The 14,179-nt window shown below is 46.7% G+C and overlaps 1 protein-coding gene across 1 annotated transcript in view; it reads left to right on the top strand.

Moving 5' to 3' along the window:
• MTHFD1L (methylenetetrahydrofolate dehydrogenase (NADP+ dependent) 1 like) overlaps positions 1-14,179 on the top strand; it is a 195,957-nt gene that overhangs the window by 93,707 nt on the left and 88,071 nt on the right. The gene's annotated exons all lie outside the window — the stretch shown is intronic.

The following is a 14,179-nucleotide window of genomic DNA, read 5'->3' as shown; positions in this document are numbered from 1 at the left end:
TCTCAGGTGCTTCCTGGGTGCATGTGTGTAAGTATGAGACTCTACCCAGCTGAAGCACATGCGAGCTTTGGCCTTGGATGTGCCAGGATTGGGGTTTGGACAGATATCGCGGTTCCAAGACAAACTGTGCAGGAAGGGGAAACGAAGCTTGAGCTTTGTTTGTATTTCTCCTAGAAATGGCCCCTTTCCCGAGTCATTCCTGGGTGCCGGTCCTGTCCTCTATGATCTCACTCAAGCCTGGAAACAGCTCCATGGGCACAGTTATCGCTGCCTTCCAGGTGATGCAGCGAGACACCAACACCTGTCCGTGACCGCCCAGACAGACTATGGCTGACCTCTCTCCCCCAAAGCCTGCAGCCGATCTGTCAGTCCTGCCTTCAGTGATTTCTCTCACCTCGCTTTACCTGGTTCCCAGCCCCTTCCGTTAGAATATAGCGGGGGCTGGCGCCGCGGCTCACTAGGCTAATCCTCTGCCTTGTGGCGCCGGCACACTGGGTTCTACTCCCGGTCGGGACGCCAGATCCTGTCCCAGTTGCCCCTCTTCCAGGCCAGCTCTCTGCTGTGGCCAGGGAGTGCAGTGGAGGATGGCCCAAGTCCTTGGGCCCTGCACCCTGTGGGAGACCAGGAAAAGCACCTGGCTCCTGGCTCCTGCCATCGGATCAGCGCGGTGCGCCGGCCACAGCGCACTGGCCACGGTGCCCATTGGAGGGTGAACCAACGGCAAAAGGAAGACCTTTCTCTCTGTCTCTCTCTCTCTCACTGTGCACTCTGCCTGTCAAAAAAAAAAAAAAAAAAAAAAAAAAAGAATATAGCGGGTTTCCGGTGATCGTCTGCACAGTAGAATTCCATCCTGCCAGTGTGCTGTCATTGTCCCAGTGGTGGTGGCCCTCCTCTGCTGCCTTTTCCTCCATTTTCTCCCTGCTGCTGTACAAGTTCTTCCTCCTGAAGAGTAGCCGAGTTCCATTGCGTGCCATCGTCTCCCCGTCCCATCCTGTGGTGGCCGAGCTGGATCTCTCTCCTTGGACTTCAGAGGACACTGCTGGTGGCTGCATCTAGCTCGTGGCTCCTTCTCAGTTTTGGTTTTCTTTGCTATGAACTTTTAAGTAGTCCTGCATTTTGGTAGAACAACCCTAGACCAAATTAAATATTCCTTCAAAATAAATGGGGTTCAGGTGATCTTCGGCCTCTGAGCTCCCAGATGGCACCCTGTTTATGTTAAACACTCATCCCAGGCTAGGCCCACTTTGTTAAGCTACATCTAAATTTCTTCCCTTGGTAATCATATTCGTAATTAACTCAAGACTGAGAAGAGGTGGGTTGTTAGCTGCCGTGGCTGAATGTCGTGTGCTAACAGGAAACCCCTCGTCGTGGTGCGCTGATGCCAACTCCTAGGCCTGGATTGGTTCCCGCGCGAGCAGATTGCAGCAAAGCAAGGTTGCCGCTAGTTCACTTCTTCTGCACCTGCTTGCTTTTCCCCACTCCACCAGCAGTCCCTCACCGCACGGTGAGTCGGTGCTGGCGCCGAGCTACTGGGCTTCCACAAGTGGGAGCCCAAGTACACCTCAATCCTGTGTAAGTTGCGCAGTATCATCATGCATGGACTAGGACACGCGGCCTGTCCATTCCTTTCTCTTCTTCTCCAGAGGGAAACGCTCCCCAGATGTGAGGGGCTCTCATTCCTGGGTGTACATTTATTTGCCCCATACATGGGTGTCCCAGTGACTCTCCATCAGAGGTTCCCATACCTTCTCCCTTCATGACGCCCTCGGTAGCTGTTCAAGCACCCCAATGCCTGCATTTATTAAGTAGGTATGTCGTAACAGCTTAGTACCTGGCTGAAAATCCATTACATAGACATGGAAAAGAAAAAGCAGTATTAGCTCATGCTTAAATAACCACTGTCCCTCATTAGCAAGACTTGTGTCCCTGTTGGGCAGGGATTGCCTCATGGGACCTAGGAGCCAGGCTGTGCCTGCAGCCTCACCCCCTGGCCCAGGCTGTTATCAGAGTTCTTGGTTTTTACTGCAGCACCTGCCACGAAGGCAGCATTACAAGAACAGGGTGTCACTGAGAGGACGGAGGGGGCTGGGGGGGGCACAGACGTTGCAGGCCCTCAGATGGGCAGCACTTGCAGCATCTACTGGATTGCCCTCAGAGTTTAAGGCATCCTGAGTTCGCTGGGGTCCCTCCTGCTACCTCAGCACATGATGGGGGACCACAGATGTGCAACTATTTTCTTGCATTTTGTTAAGATTGTAAGTTTTTGTCAGCGTTATTGCCTGCATTGAGCTGTAACAGAGATGGGCACGTTTTCTGTGAACGGTATGATAATGAGCATTTTAGGTTTTGTGAGTCTTTGTGTCTCTGTCACAAGTACTCAGTTTAGGAAGCAGCCACAGACAAGATGTAAGTTCAGTGTTTATGAATGGCAGTGGCTGTGTCGCAGTAGACTTTATTTATGAACCCTGATTTGAATTTTGTGTGGTTTTCACGTGCAATAAAATACCACTCTTTATGAGGTGTTGTGTTTTTATTTTGTTTTGTTTGGACAGGCAGAGTTAGACAGTGAGAGAGAGAGACAGAGAGAGAGTTAAAGACAGTGAGAGAGAGAGACAGAGAGAAAGGTCTCCCTTTTCCGTTGGTTCACCCCTCAAATGGCCGCTTCGGCTGGCACGCTGCACTGACCCGAAGCCAGGAGCCAGGTGCTTCTTCCTGGTCTCCCATGCGGGTGCAGGGCCCAAGCACTTGGGCCATCCTCTACTGCCTTCCTGGGCCATGACAGAGAGCTGGCCTGGAAGAGGGGCAACCGGGACAGAATCCGGTGCCCCGACTGGGACTAGAACCCGGTGTGCCGGCGTCGCAAGGCAGAGGATTAGCCTAGTGAGCTGCGGCGCCAGCCAGCCCATGAGGTTTTTAAAAACACATTTGAAGATGGAAAACTTGCAGAACAAGGTTCAGGTGTGCCTCCGTCTGCTCTATGTAGCTTAAGATTTTGTCCGGCATTACATTTTTGCATGCATCTCTGTCGCTGTGATCAGAGAGGCCTCATTGGACCTGCAGTGAAGTTCCCCCTAGGCGTGGACACAGCACCTGCTGATGTGCAGGCTTTGTGGGGGCGGTTAGATGCCTTCCATGGTTCTGCTATTACGGTAATGCTGCGGGGGCATCCTTGTCCGTGTCTCTGAGATTTGCAATGGGTTTTCTGTGATCTGTTCAGAACTTGTGCTGAGCATCAGCATAATAGGTAAAGCCAAATTATTTTACCAAGTTATATCAGTTTATTTTAAATTGTTGATGAGATTTCTGACTTCTCCAAGGTCTTCCTAACACTTGTTAGGTTTTTTTAGCTCTTGCTAGTATGATGGTAGAGAAATGACATTTCATTATACCCTTGAGATTAAATGTATTCACGAAAGTCTGGGCATTTTTGAATTGTCAGTTTTCTATGTGCTATTCATCTTTTTCTCATTACTGTGTGGAAATCCAGGCAGGCATTTGGCACAGCACTTAGGCTGCCATTCATGTGGCCCACAACTCGCATCCTGTGTCGAAGTGCCTAGGTTTCTGTCCTAGCTTCACTTCCAGTTCCACCTTCCTGCTAAGCCACACCCTGAGAGGCAGCAGGTGATGGCTTAAGTACTTGAGTCCCTGTCTCCACATGGGAGATGTTGATTAAGTTCTTGGCTTCTGGCTTTGGCCAGGCCCAGCCCTGCCAGACATCTGGGGAGTAGACTGGCAGATAGAAGATCTCCCTCCCTCCCTCCCTCCCTCCCTCCCTCTCTCTCTCTCTCTCTCTCTCTCTCTCTCTGTGTGTGTGTGTGTGTGTATGTGTTTGTCTGCCTTTCAAGTAAATAAAAATAAATTATTAAAAAATAAAGTGTTAGGAATTTGACTCCTTATTTGGGAAGGAGTCACTGCCAAGGGGAGAGACAGCAGAGACAAATCCTTCTGTAAAATAGAGTTGCTAAATCATTTAGAGTGTGACTTTTAGCCAACATTGTAGAATTTGTAGGCTCATATGATGTAGCATCTATTACTCTAAATTAGTTTTGTTTTAAAGATTTATTTATTTGAAAGGGTTACAGAGAGAGAGGAGAGAGACAGAGAGAGGTCTCCCATCTGGTAATCCACTCCCGAAATGTCTACAGTGGCCAGGGCTGGGCCAAGCTGAAGCCACGAGTCAGGAGCCTCCTCTGGGTCTCCCACATAGGTGCAGGAGCCCAAGGACTTGGACCATCCTCCACTGCTTTCCCAGGTGCTTTAGCAGAGAGCTGGATCAGAAGTGGAGCAGCCGAAGTGGAGTAGCAGCTCATATGAGATGCTGACACTGCGAATTGTGGCTTAACCTGCTGCACACAGCACCAGCCCCTAAATTCATTTACTTTAATGACGTGCTAGCCAACAATATAGAACTTAAATGGGCAAATTTTTTATAAATGTGTTTACCTTACAACCTGTTTTTTTTAAATCATAATGTCCTCTAAGGCCACAAATCGAGGACTTTAATTTTTTAAAACTAAATTAACTTGTATGAGAGGTTCAGAAAGTTCATGGAAAAGGCATCTTAAGAAAAAAAAAACTGTTAATGGATTTCAAAATTTTTTTACCCCATAATAAATTTATCTTTCAGGTTCATTTTTTTCATGAACTTATTTTTTTTAAAGATTTATGTGTTTATTTGAAAAACAGAGTTACAGAGAAAGAGAGAGAGACAGTAGAAGGGAGATCTTCCATCCATTGGCTCATTCCCCAGGTGGTGGCAATGGCCAGGGCTGGGTCATGCAGAAGCCAGGAGCTTCATCCAGCTGTCCCACGTGGGTGGCAGGGGCCCAAGCACCTGGGCCTTCCTCTGCTGCTCTTCCCAGGCCACTAGCAGGGAGCTGAGTGGGAAGTGGAGCAGCTTGGACTGAATCATCACCTATGCAGGTTGTCATTATTACCTGTGGTGGCTTTTCCCTCTACACCACAACACCAGCCCCTCCACAAACTTTTTGAACTGTTTATTCAAACAGTTTATAGTTCAACAAGGGAGAGAAAGAGGCAGACAGACATCTGCCGTCCACTCGCTTATTTTCCAAATGACCACAATGAATGGGGCTTGTCCAGGCTGAATCCAGGAACCCAGAACTCCATCTGTATATCCCATGTGGGTGGCAAGGGCCCAAGTACTTGGGCCATCATACACTGCTTTACCAGGCACATTAGCAGGGAGCTGGATTGAAAACGGAGCAGCTGAGTCTCAATCCAGCACGCTAATATGGGATGCTAGACTCTCAAGTGGCAGCTCAGCCCACTGCCTCTGAATGCTGGCCCCATGCCAGATGTATCATGCAGAACAACAGAAACAGTGAGTTTAAGTTTATAGTCTTATTTTTCTCATTTTTGAAATAATAGGTTAAAAATAATTTGAAATTACCTTTTTCATTGAATATTAGGTTTCTGATATTCATCCATATGGTCGCATCTAGCAATTTATCATCCATTTAGTTATCAGTAGATAGGCTGCTTCCATCACAATTGGCTGTGATGCGTGAACTCTCTTGTTCTTATCTCCTTGTACTCTTGTGCAAGAATATTACCTAGAAAAAAACTAAATATGGTTGTAACATCCTACAGGTGTGTAATATAAATCAATTTCAAAAATAACTTTTCTTTGTTAACTATTATGGAAAAACTAGACAGTATTTGTGCCTGAAGAAGAAAATTCAAATCATCTATAATAACTCCACTAAAAAGTGATTCACACTTTGTCCTTATACTACCATACCTCTCCTATGACGTCTATTAATATATTTATTTTTGAAAGGCAGAGAGATAGAGATCTTCCACTTACCAGTTGCCACCCAGCTGGAGTTGGGCCAGACCAAAGCCAGGAGTCCAAACTCCATCCAAATCTCACACCTAGGTGGCAGGAACTTGGGTACTTGAGCCATCTCCTGCTCATTAGCAGGTGCACATTATCAGGAGGCTGGAACTAGAAGTGGAGCCAAGATTCAAACGCAGGTACTCCTGTATGAGATGCCACCATCCCAAGTATTGTCAGCCCCCGGGCCATATGCTCACCACTTGCCTTTTCTTCTCTATCCACACTGCCCCCGGTCCACTGCTGAGTTTTGTGAGCGCTCAGTTTAGATTTACATGATCCAACTGCTCCTGTCCTGTGACACACTCTCCTAGCCAGGTCACCACCTTCTCTGCCTGACTTTCTCACAGCCACCGGCACGGCACTCCTGCCGGACTGCAAGATCTGTTTCCCTAAAGCTACAACAGCAGTCCTTTCAAAATGAAGTCAGGTCACACACCATCTGGTTTCAAACCCATCTAGGATTTTCCATCTCTCAGAATAAACCCAGGCCTACTCTTTACCTGGCACCTGCCACTGCCCAGCCTTTCACCAGTTCTTCGTAGCCCCTGGCTTGGTCCCAGCAGGCCTCCTCCTCCATGTCAGGTCTTCGTATGCACTGCTCTTACTTCCCAGGGCTCCCTCAACACTGCACAGTGTGCTGCCTCACTTCTTTCAGGTCTCTGCTGACATCTCACAGAGGCCTTCCTCATCGCCCTCGGCCTCTGTGCGGTGAACTCCATCAGACACGCTTGAGTCTGCCTGACTACCATCTGTCTCTCCACTAGGGTAGAAGTCCACTTGTGCATCGGCACGTTGGCTGTTTCCCAGCATTCTAGAACAGTGCTTGGCCTTGAGTGAGCGCTGAGTACATATCTGGTGGGCCACTTCCCAGCTCCAAGAACTCCACAGAGGCAAGGAGCGGCAGATAGATTAGCATCACACACATGGGTGCCGGGGATAGCCATGGTTCACTGGGATCTCACGAGCAGTTCCTTGTCTTGGTGGTGCCACTTTCTGAAATAGTGAGCATCCTCCTGTTGTTCTCCCGTGTCCGCCGTCCTCAGAAGCAGACTCAAACTGGTAGTTGGGAGAGCATTTTCTGCTTTTATGTAGAAGACATTGAATGAGGTTCTAGGTTCATAGGATCATAAACAAGTTTTTCAACCTGAAGAATTTCTCTCTGGTGGGGAACCCTGTGGGGAGTGGGGCAGGTCTGCGTGAGACTGTCAAGGGTGTTGCCAGAGGTCTAGCATCCCTGGCCTCCCTCACCAAGTGCCACGCCTCTTCCCGATACCTGAAAGCACCCAGGGGTGGTACCCGCACATGGAGCTACCCCAGCCCCATGTGCCTCATCAGTAAAACTACAGAAAATAATAGCAGCTAACCCGCAAGGCAGATGTGAGGAGCGCGGAAGTGGTTTTTGATGAGGGCCCTGCAGAAAATTCCTGGAGAATGCATCTTAGGAAAAACCACCATGCATGGATTTCAAAATTGATTTTACATCCAGACAGACTGGTCTCATCATTCCATTTTCCCAAGAGCCGTTTGAGCCCTCGTGTAAAGCACGTGGTGCAGTTGTTGGCATGAGTAATTGTTTTTACTGAGAGCAGCAAGAGTTTTTGTTTCTGGAGGGCCTGCTGCCATGCTGGGCAGCCTGCCTGGTGTTTGCCTTGTGTTGACTCAACCGAGTGTTCTGACAACGTGATGAGGAAGGTACCAGAGCTATGCCCATCTTATAGGTGAGAAAACTGAGCATCAGAAGGAATTAGGAATTTTCCCAGAAGCAGACAATGAGGGTAAAGGGGAGCAGGAATTTACAACAGAGCCCTTGGCCCCAAGGCCTTTTCTGTCACTGCTGAACCTCAGCACCTCTGAGTGTCTGCTGTCTCGCATGACCCTGTGCACAGGACAGGGCAGGTACTACATAGTGTTTGTTGAATGAAAAACTGTCAGTACATGTCAGGTGGTAGGTGACACATCTACGAGTAAATGAATTGCCACTATGCTTTTGATCTTGAACCTAGGCATATTTGCCACATGATTTGTTGAAGCAGCAATTAAATTTGAAAGTTAAAAGAACAATTAAGCTTTAAAAAGTACAAAGTTTGGAAGGAGCTTTGAACTTTAGGAGTCTCTAACCTGACACTGTTTCTTTATGTGTGGTAAATGCAGATTCATTGTCAATGAGACATGGAACCCATCTCTCCTTGTGATTTACGTGTGTTCTAAGTAATGTGCTCAGAATGCAGCTCTACTTGCCATCATAAACCGTGCAGTTAAAATAAAACTCATCGAAATATTTTCATGCAGAGGATAGTGGTTAACATAAAATGATCCAGAGGTTAAACATGAGTTTTTCTAATTCACAAAATGCATAGATGGAAAATTCTTTTAAAAGATTCATTTATTTTATTTGAAAGGCAGAGTTACAGAGAGGCATAGAGAAAGAGAGAGAGAGGAGAGAGGTCAGCTATCCACCAGTTCACTCCCCAGATGGCCCCAGTGGCCGGAGCTGCACCAATCTGAATCTGGGAGCTTCCTCTGGATCTCCCACGCAAGTTCAGGTACCCAGAGACTTGGGCATCTTCCACTGTTCTCCCAGGCCATAGCGGAGAGCTAGAGCGGAAGTGGATCAGCCAGGATAGGAACCAGTGCCCATTTGGGATGCTGGCACTGCAGGCGGTAGCTTTACCTACAGCACCAGCCCCTTAAGGAAATCTTCTGAAAAATAACCATTGTTCAGAGACGCTTCGAATGACACGTGTGGCTGCCATCCTGCCCCGTGTCGGCAGAGAGCAGTGAGCCTGGGGATGATGAAAGGAGACCAGTTGCCCTTTCCGTATATAAACTATACTTTAGTACTTGCACTTGTATTAGGTCATTTTAAAGTGTTGAGCAGTGTTGGGAAGAATCACAATGCATTGCTTCTACTGAGTAAGCAGAGTGGAATTTTACACCAGGAATGTTGGGAAACGAGCCGCTGCTACAGGCCTGTGTGATGGAGTCAGTTAAGTAGGAGAAACAGCTAAGTAGGGCTTTGCTAAAAGTCTCAGCCTCCTGCTGCAGCCATGAAAGTTGTTTTCGCTAGTCGTACTTCAGTACAAACAGCATCAATTAAACGTGCTCTGTAAATCACAGTAAAGCCAACTCAAAAAGTATCTTCAGAGATGAGAGGAAATGGAGTATAAGATCTCATGCAATAGCAGAATCTAAGTAAAATTGAGAAGTAGGAACTAACAGCATCCCAGTAAATGGTGCAAACCCCTGCCCCCCGCCCCGGGCACACGTGTTGTACTCTGGGCCATGACAAGAATGCTTTTAGCCAACACTTACTCATCGCTAGTCTGAAGCCCTGGCCGATGGAATAAAGCGGGAACAGTTTCAAAGTGTAAATATAGGGAAAGAAGAGACAAATTTTTCATTATTTATGTACAGTATGTGCAAGGGGAAAATTCAAGTGAGTTGATTGAATTTATGTAAAGTCATAAACATTTTCATTTATTGGTTATAAGCATGTAAAAATCATTTTTTAAAATCAGCGTTAAACAGATATTTTAATGGGAAAAGTGGTACTATTTATAGATGTTCCCAGAGCTCTGAAATAACCCAGGAATAAATTTAGCAAGAAATGAGTGTACAGAAAAAAACTATAAAATTTTATTGAAAGACATATAGAAAGACCTAAATAAATGGCGAGACATGTAACATAGTCTCAGGTGGGAATAATTAATATTAAACAATCATCATTCCCCTGTCAAGCTAACATAAATTCCTATGAAATTACTATGCCGTGCTATCCTGTACCATAAAAACTGTGAGGGACAATGAGCTTCAGCATTAAAATGTTTGTCTAGTTCTGAAAGAATAAATTTGTGAGCATAAAGATTATTTTGGAGAATAATGAGGGATGACTCACCCAACCCTAGGCAGTAAACCCGGGTTATCTTCCACCATAATAAATACAGAGAGAAGCACCTCTGAGTGTCTTCAATAGACCGGGTACAGTAGGTTTGCCAAAGATGACCCTTCCACCCAGTAGGGAGTAGCCAGATACCTGTTACATGACAGTGAGACAGCTGACCTCTGAATGTCCAGCCTGAGCGTTATTGTGATATATCACATTATCATCAGGGACAGATCAAGTCAAGTTGAATGTGAAAAGTAAAATATGAAGCTTCAAGAAGAAACCAGAAAACAAAGGCACAGTGTTCGCAGTGTGCTAGGCATTCTGTTAGGCTGTCCAGAAGAGCAAATGTTTGTGCATGGAACACGGAAACACAGGCACAGCACGTGAAGTAAAGCAGAATCACGTTGTAAAGCAGTGTGTCTGTCACTGTTTCAGTTGTTGAAGAATTGTGACGTTCATCTCTGTATCAGTGAAAGGTAGAGAAGCGTATCCAGTCATGAGTTTTACTTCCCTGTATGAAGACAGTCGTGGTGACTTGCACTTTAGATTCTGTGCACTGTGGTGGTGTGAAGTTTATATGCTGGGTGCCTGTCTCCTTCATGATATTTAAAAAAGAGAAAATTGACTTGACATGTCTGAAGCCACGCGGCCTACAGCGAGACGGAGAGGCTGCTGGGTGCTGAGGGTTAGTTAGCTGGACGACAAGATGTGGGGAGATGAGGTTCATCATGAGATCAGGCCACATGTAGGGCAGGAATAAATGCTAGTCTGAATTATTGTGCTTGGTAGTAGAACACTCTGAAAGTATGGTTTAGTTATGGTGCGGTGAAGCCGAGCTGGGGGGGAGGAGGATGGGTCTGTATTCAGTAAGCCCCAGATAGCCCAGCAATGGTGCACAGGAAATAGACTGGAGTTGTACACTCACCGTCTCTCCAAAGTCCTGGGAAGAGTCCATGGGGATTTTCTCAGTGATCTTCCAGAGAGAGGACAAATGTTACCAGGACTCCAGTCTAAGATGGTGTTTCTCTCCAGCACCCCGTCACATAAGTACATGCACACAAGGGGAAGGAGAAGCCAGCATGTTATCCACAGGTGCTCCCTCCCCAAGAAAAACACGTTCCCATGACAGAGACATGCGTGTGTACAGCCAGCAGTGCCACTCCTGGTGGCATCTGCTGGGCTGGGACTCCAAAGCGTGTTGTGACAAAGCAGGGCGGGGTAGAATTGTACTTCCGATAGCAGGTTGAAAATATCATCATTGGAAAGTGCATTTAATATACTAGCCTGTGGGACTGCACCAATGAGTGGCACAACGCCCTGTAGTGTGTCGCCAGCTTCCCCTCACTGCCTTGGGGATCCCTAGAAGCTGTGCTCATTGCCCGCGCCCGCCATCACCAGAGAGGACCCAACCACGCATTGCTAGTCCAGGAAACAAATTCACAATTCCCTGGGCAGCTTCTACTGAAGGCATATTGCTTTTTCACCAGTATAAAGTCAGAAATTCAAAACTGTCTTACGTTAGGAGCCATCTGTATGGTGCATTACATTTTCAAAACACAACAGAGTGGCATGCAGTCACACATGGCTCCGCGAGGCATATATCCAGAGAGATGCATCCTTCGTTGATCTCATTGTTGCATAGACACCATAGTCTAGATAGGCACACCTATGCATGCAGCTTGGCCTGTCATTGACAGATGCGGCAGATCTGTGGATGTGCACACATCTAGAAAAGGTATGAAAACATCATCTGGATAAACTCCGAGTTCTCAAGAGTTGTCACCCTGGGAAGAAGGGAGGGCACTGGCCCAGTATAGGCGCATGGGAAACATCAGCTCTTATCTGAGCAGCTTTAGTTCTCAGAGCAAGGGAGGGGCTTAAGCAGTTGTACAAAATTTTGATAGATGTTCATGGAGGAGCGGGGGCTGGGGGAGAGACAGAAGCCAGAGCCGAGGTTGGTAGCCGTGATCAGTATGTGACCAAGCCTTTACTTTCCTGTAGAACGGAGTCTGGACATTTTCAGCCACATTCAGCGGGCCAGGAACTTGGTTCATTCTGAGCAGTCCGATAGGTTTTGTATTTCACTATCTGCACTCGTGCGTTTGCCTTGGTGTGAGAGGTAGAGAAGTGAGCCACAGCTAACTGGGATGAATCTGACTGACCTGAGCTGAGGTGAGACTGTGTGCAGATGGCCTGTTCCCAGGGGCTGGGAAGAAGGTCGGCTCACCCACACCAACCCCCGCTTCAGCCCTGAGATGTCCGGTTTTGTTGTGAAGAGTTCTGTTTTCTGTGTTTTTATGTGCACAAACGTTCTGAATATCAAAAACAAGCAGTCTGGGTAGGTACCTTCATGTGGGTTTTAGAGGACTGTAGGCTGTTTTTATTTTCTAGGGACAGGCAAGAATGTCATGTTGTAACATCTCAAAATGTTTTACAAGCAACTATAAATACAGTTTTCTGTCTCTCAAAAAACCATTTCTTGGTGTAGCACACACAAAGGAGATTTGGAGTAAAACCCGTTTTTCAAGTCTCATGAACAGGACACCTTCTGGAGTCTGCACTTACATCTTGGAACTGACAGGCACACTGTTTTCTGCAATCTTGATCTAATTCAGTGTCTGGAACTTGCAGTCCTCCCTCTCTTGGTTACATTCAGGGCCGTAGCTTTGGGGTGTCAATCAAACCGTTCTGGCCACATCTCAGCCTCTGCAAGTTGAGCTCTTTCATCAGCAAAACTTTGGGCAAATCTCACATCTCGTCTAAATTAGAGGTGTAGCCTTGACTTCAGTCCCACAGTTAATGTTGTACAGAGAAAGAAAACAGTGCGTAATGTTCCAGTAATGTGCAAACCAAAGTGATTGAAATGAAAATGATGTGATACTTCCAAGAAGGTCCTGTTTTCACACATGGATCAGTTAGGATTAGGCTCACCCACAAGTAACAGCAACAGTGAAAAAAGGGACCTGAAGCTGTAGATGTTTGTTTTGCTCTTAGATAAAAGAAGTTCAGGATAGACAGTGTGGTCTAGTGTACCAGCTCCTGGATCGTCAGGGGCTCCATGCTGCCTGATAGTAGAGTAGAGGATGTTTGCCCAAGCCCACCCATCACATCTATATCCCAGCCAGAAGGAGGGGCATACATAATCCCTCTTGAGGAACCTTCCTGGAAATTATGTATAGCACTTCTGTTTGTGTCACGTTGGTAGCCTTGATCCCAGAGCCACAGTTAGCGAGAAGAGAAGCCCAAGAGAAGCTAAGACATTTCCTGATTCTTATCTGTTCTCCTTCAGGTTAAAAGGTGAGTTGCTAATCTACAGTCAGCATGGCACAGTTTCAGAGGCTTCCCCAAACACAGCATTGAGTTTCTGCCAAGTCACCCATGTCCTGCTCTCTGTCAGCATCTGCCAGGCCACCAGCCAAGGACTGGGAGAGCAACCCTTGGCCTTTTCCACACTACATGACTAGAATCTTTTTTTTTTTTAAGATGTATTTATTTATTTGAAAGGGAGAGTTAGAGAGAAAGAGAGAGAGAGAGGTCTTCCATCTGTTTGTTCATTCCACAAATGGCTGCAACGGCTGGAGCTGTGCTGATCTGAAGCCAGGAGCCAGGAGATTCTTCCAGGTCTCCCCTGTGAGTGCAGAGGCTCAAGGACTTGGGCCATCTTCTACTGCTTTCCCAGGCCATAGCAGAGAGCTGGATCGGAAGTGGAGCAGCCAGGACTTGAACCAGCGCTCATGTGGGATGCTGACACTATAGGTGGTAGCTTTTACCTACTACGCCACAGCACTAGCCCCTAGGAAGTCTTCTAAATCTGCCAAACTGACCAGCCTTGCTATGCATTCCTGTGTATAGTAAAGATCGGTTTTGAAAACGGTTTAAAACACAACCAAAAGTAAGAATGTGATTGTATAAACCATGACTATTCCTTCTCGAGGAATGTGATGCAATACCCTTTCATATCATCATGGTGCCGTGGGGGAGGCTGTGTGCAGAGCACAACAGTGAGGCTGAAGGTGACGCATGCAAGTCATGCAGGCCGTCATCATGGGGAGCAGCCCAGCTCCCCCTTGGGAGACTCCCAAGTTTGCAAGTGAAATGGGCATAATGAAACCTTAATTTTTTTACCAACCAGCTTAAAGTTTATTTTTTATACTGTGTAACATAAGGCAAAATTATTTAAAGTTATTCTCCATGTTGCAATTCCTATCACTGTCCATCAAAGTTGTCTACTTACTTCTCTTAAGTCTTGAAGGCCTTTTGAACAAACTATTGCTTAATTCAAGGTCGTCATGTCAGCCCTGCATAAGAGTGACATGAAAACAAGTCCACTTTTTCAGGGATGCTCAGAAGTCAAGAATCCTTTCTGGGGGTTAGTCTACTTTGGATCCTGCTACATACAAACTGGTTACTAGCAACCCATAAAAGAT

This window comes from Oryctolagus cuniculus, chromosome 5 (assembly GCF_964237555.1).
Source record: "Oryctolagus cuniculus chromosome 5, mOryCun1.1, whole genome shotgun sequence".
Taxonomy (NCBI): Eukaryota; Metazoa; Chordata; class Mammalia; order Lagomorpha; family Leporidae; genus Oryctolagus; species Oryctolagus cuniculus.
Note: the sequence above shows the minus strand (reverse complement) of the source record. Positions and strands in the feature narration are given on the sequence as shown.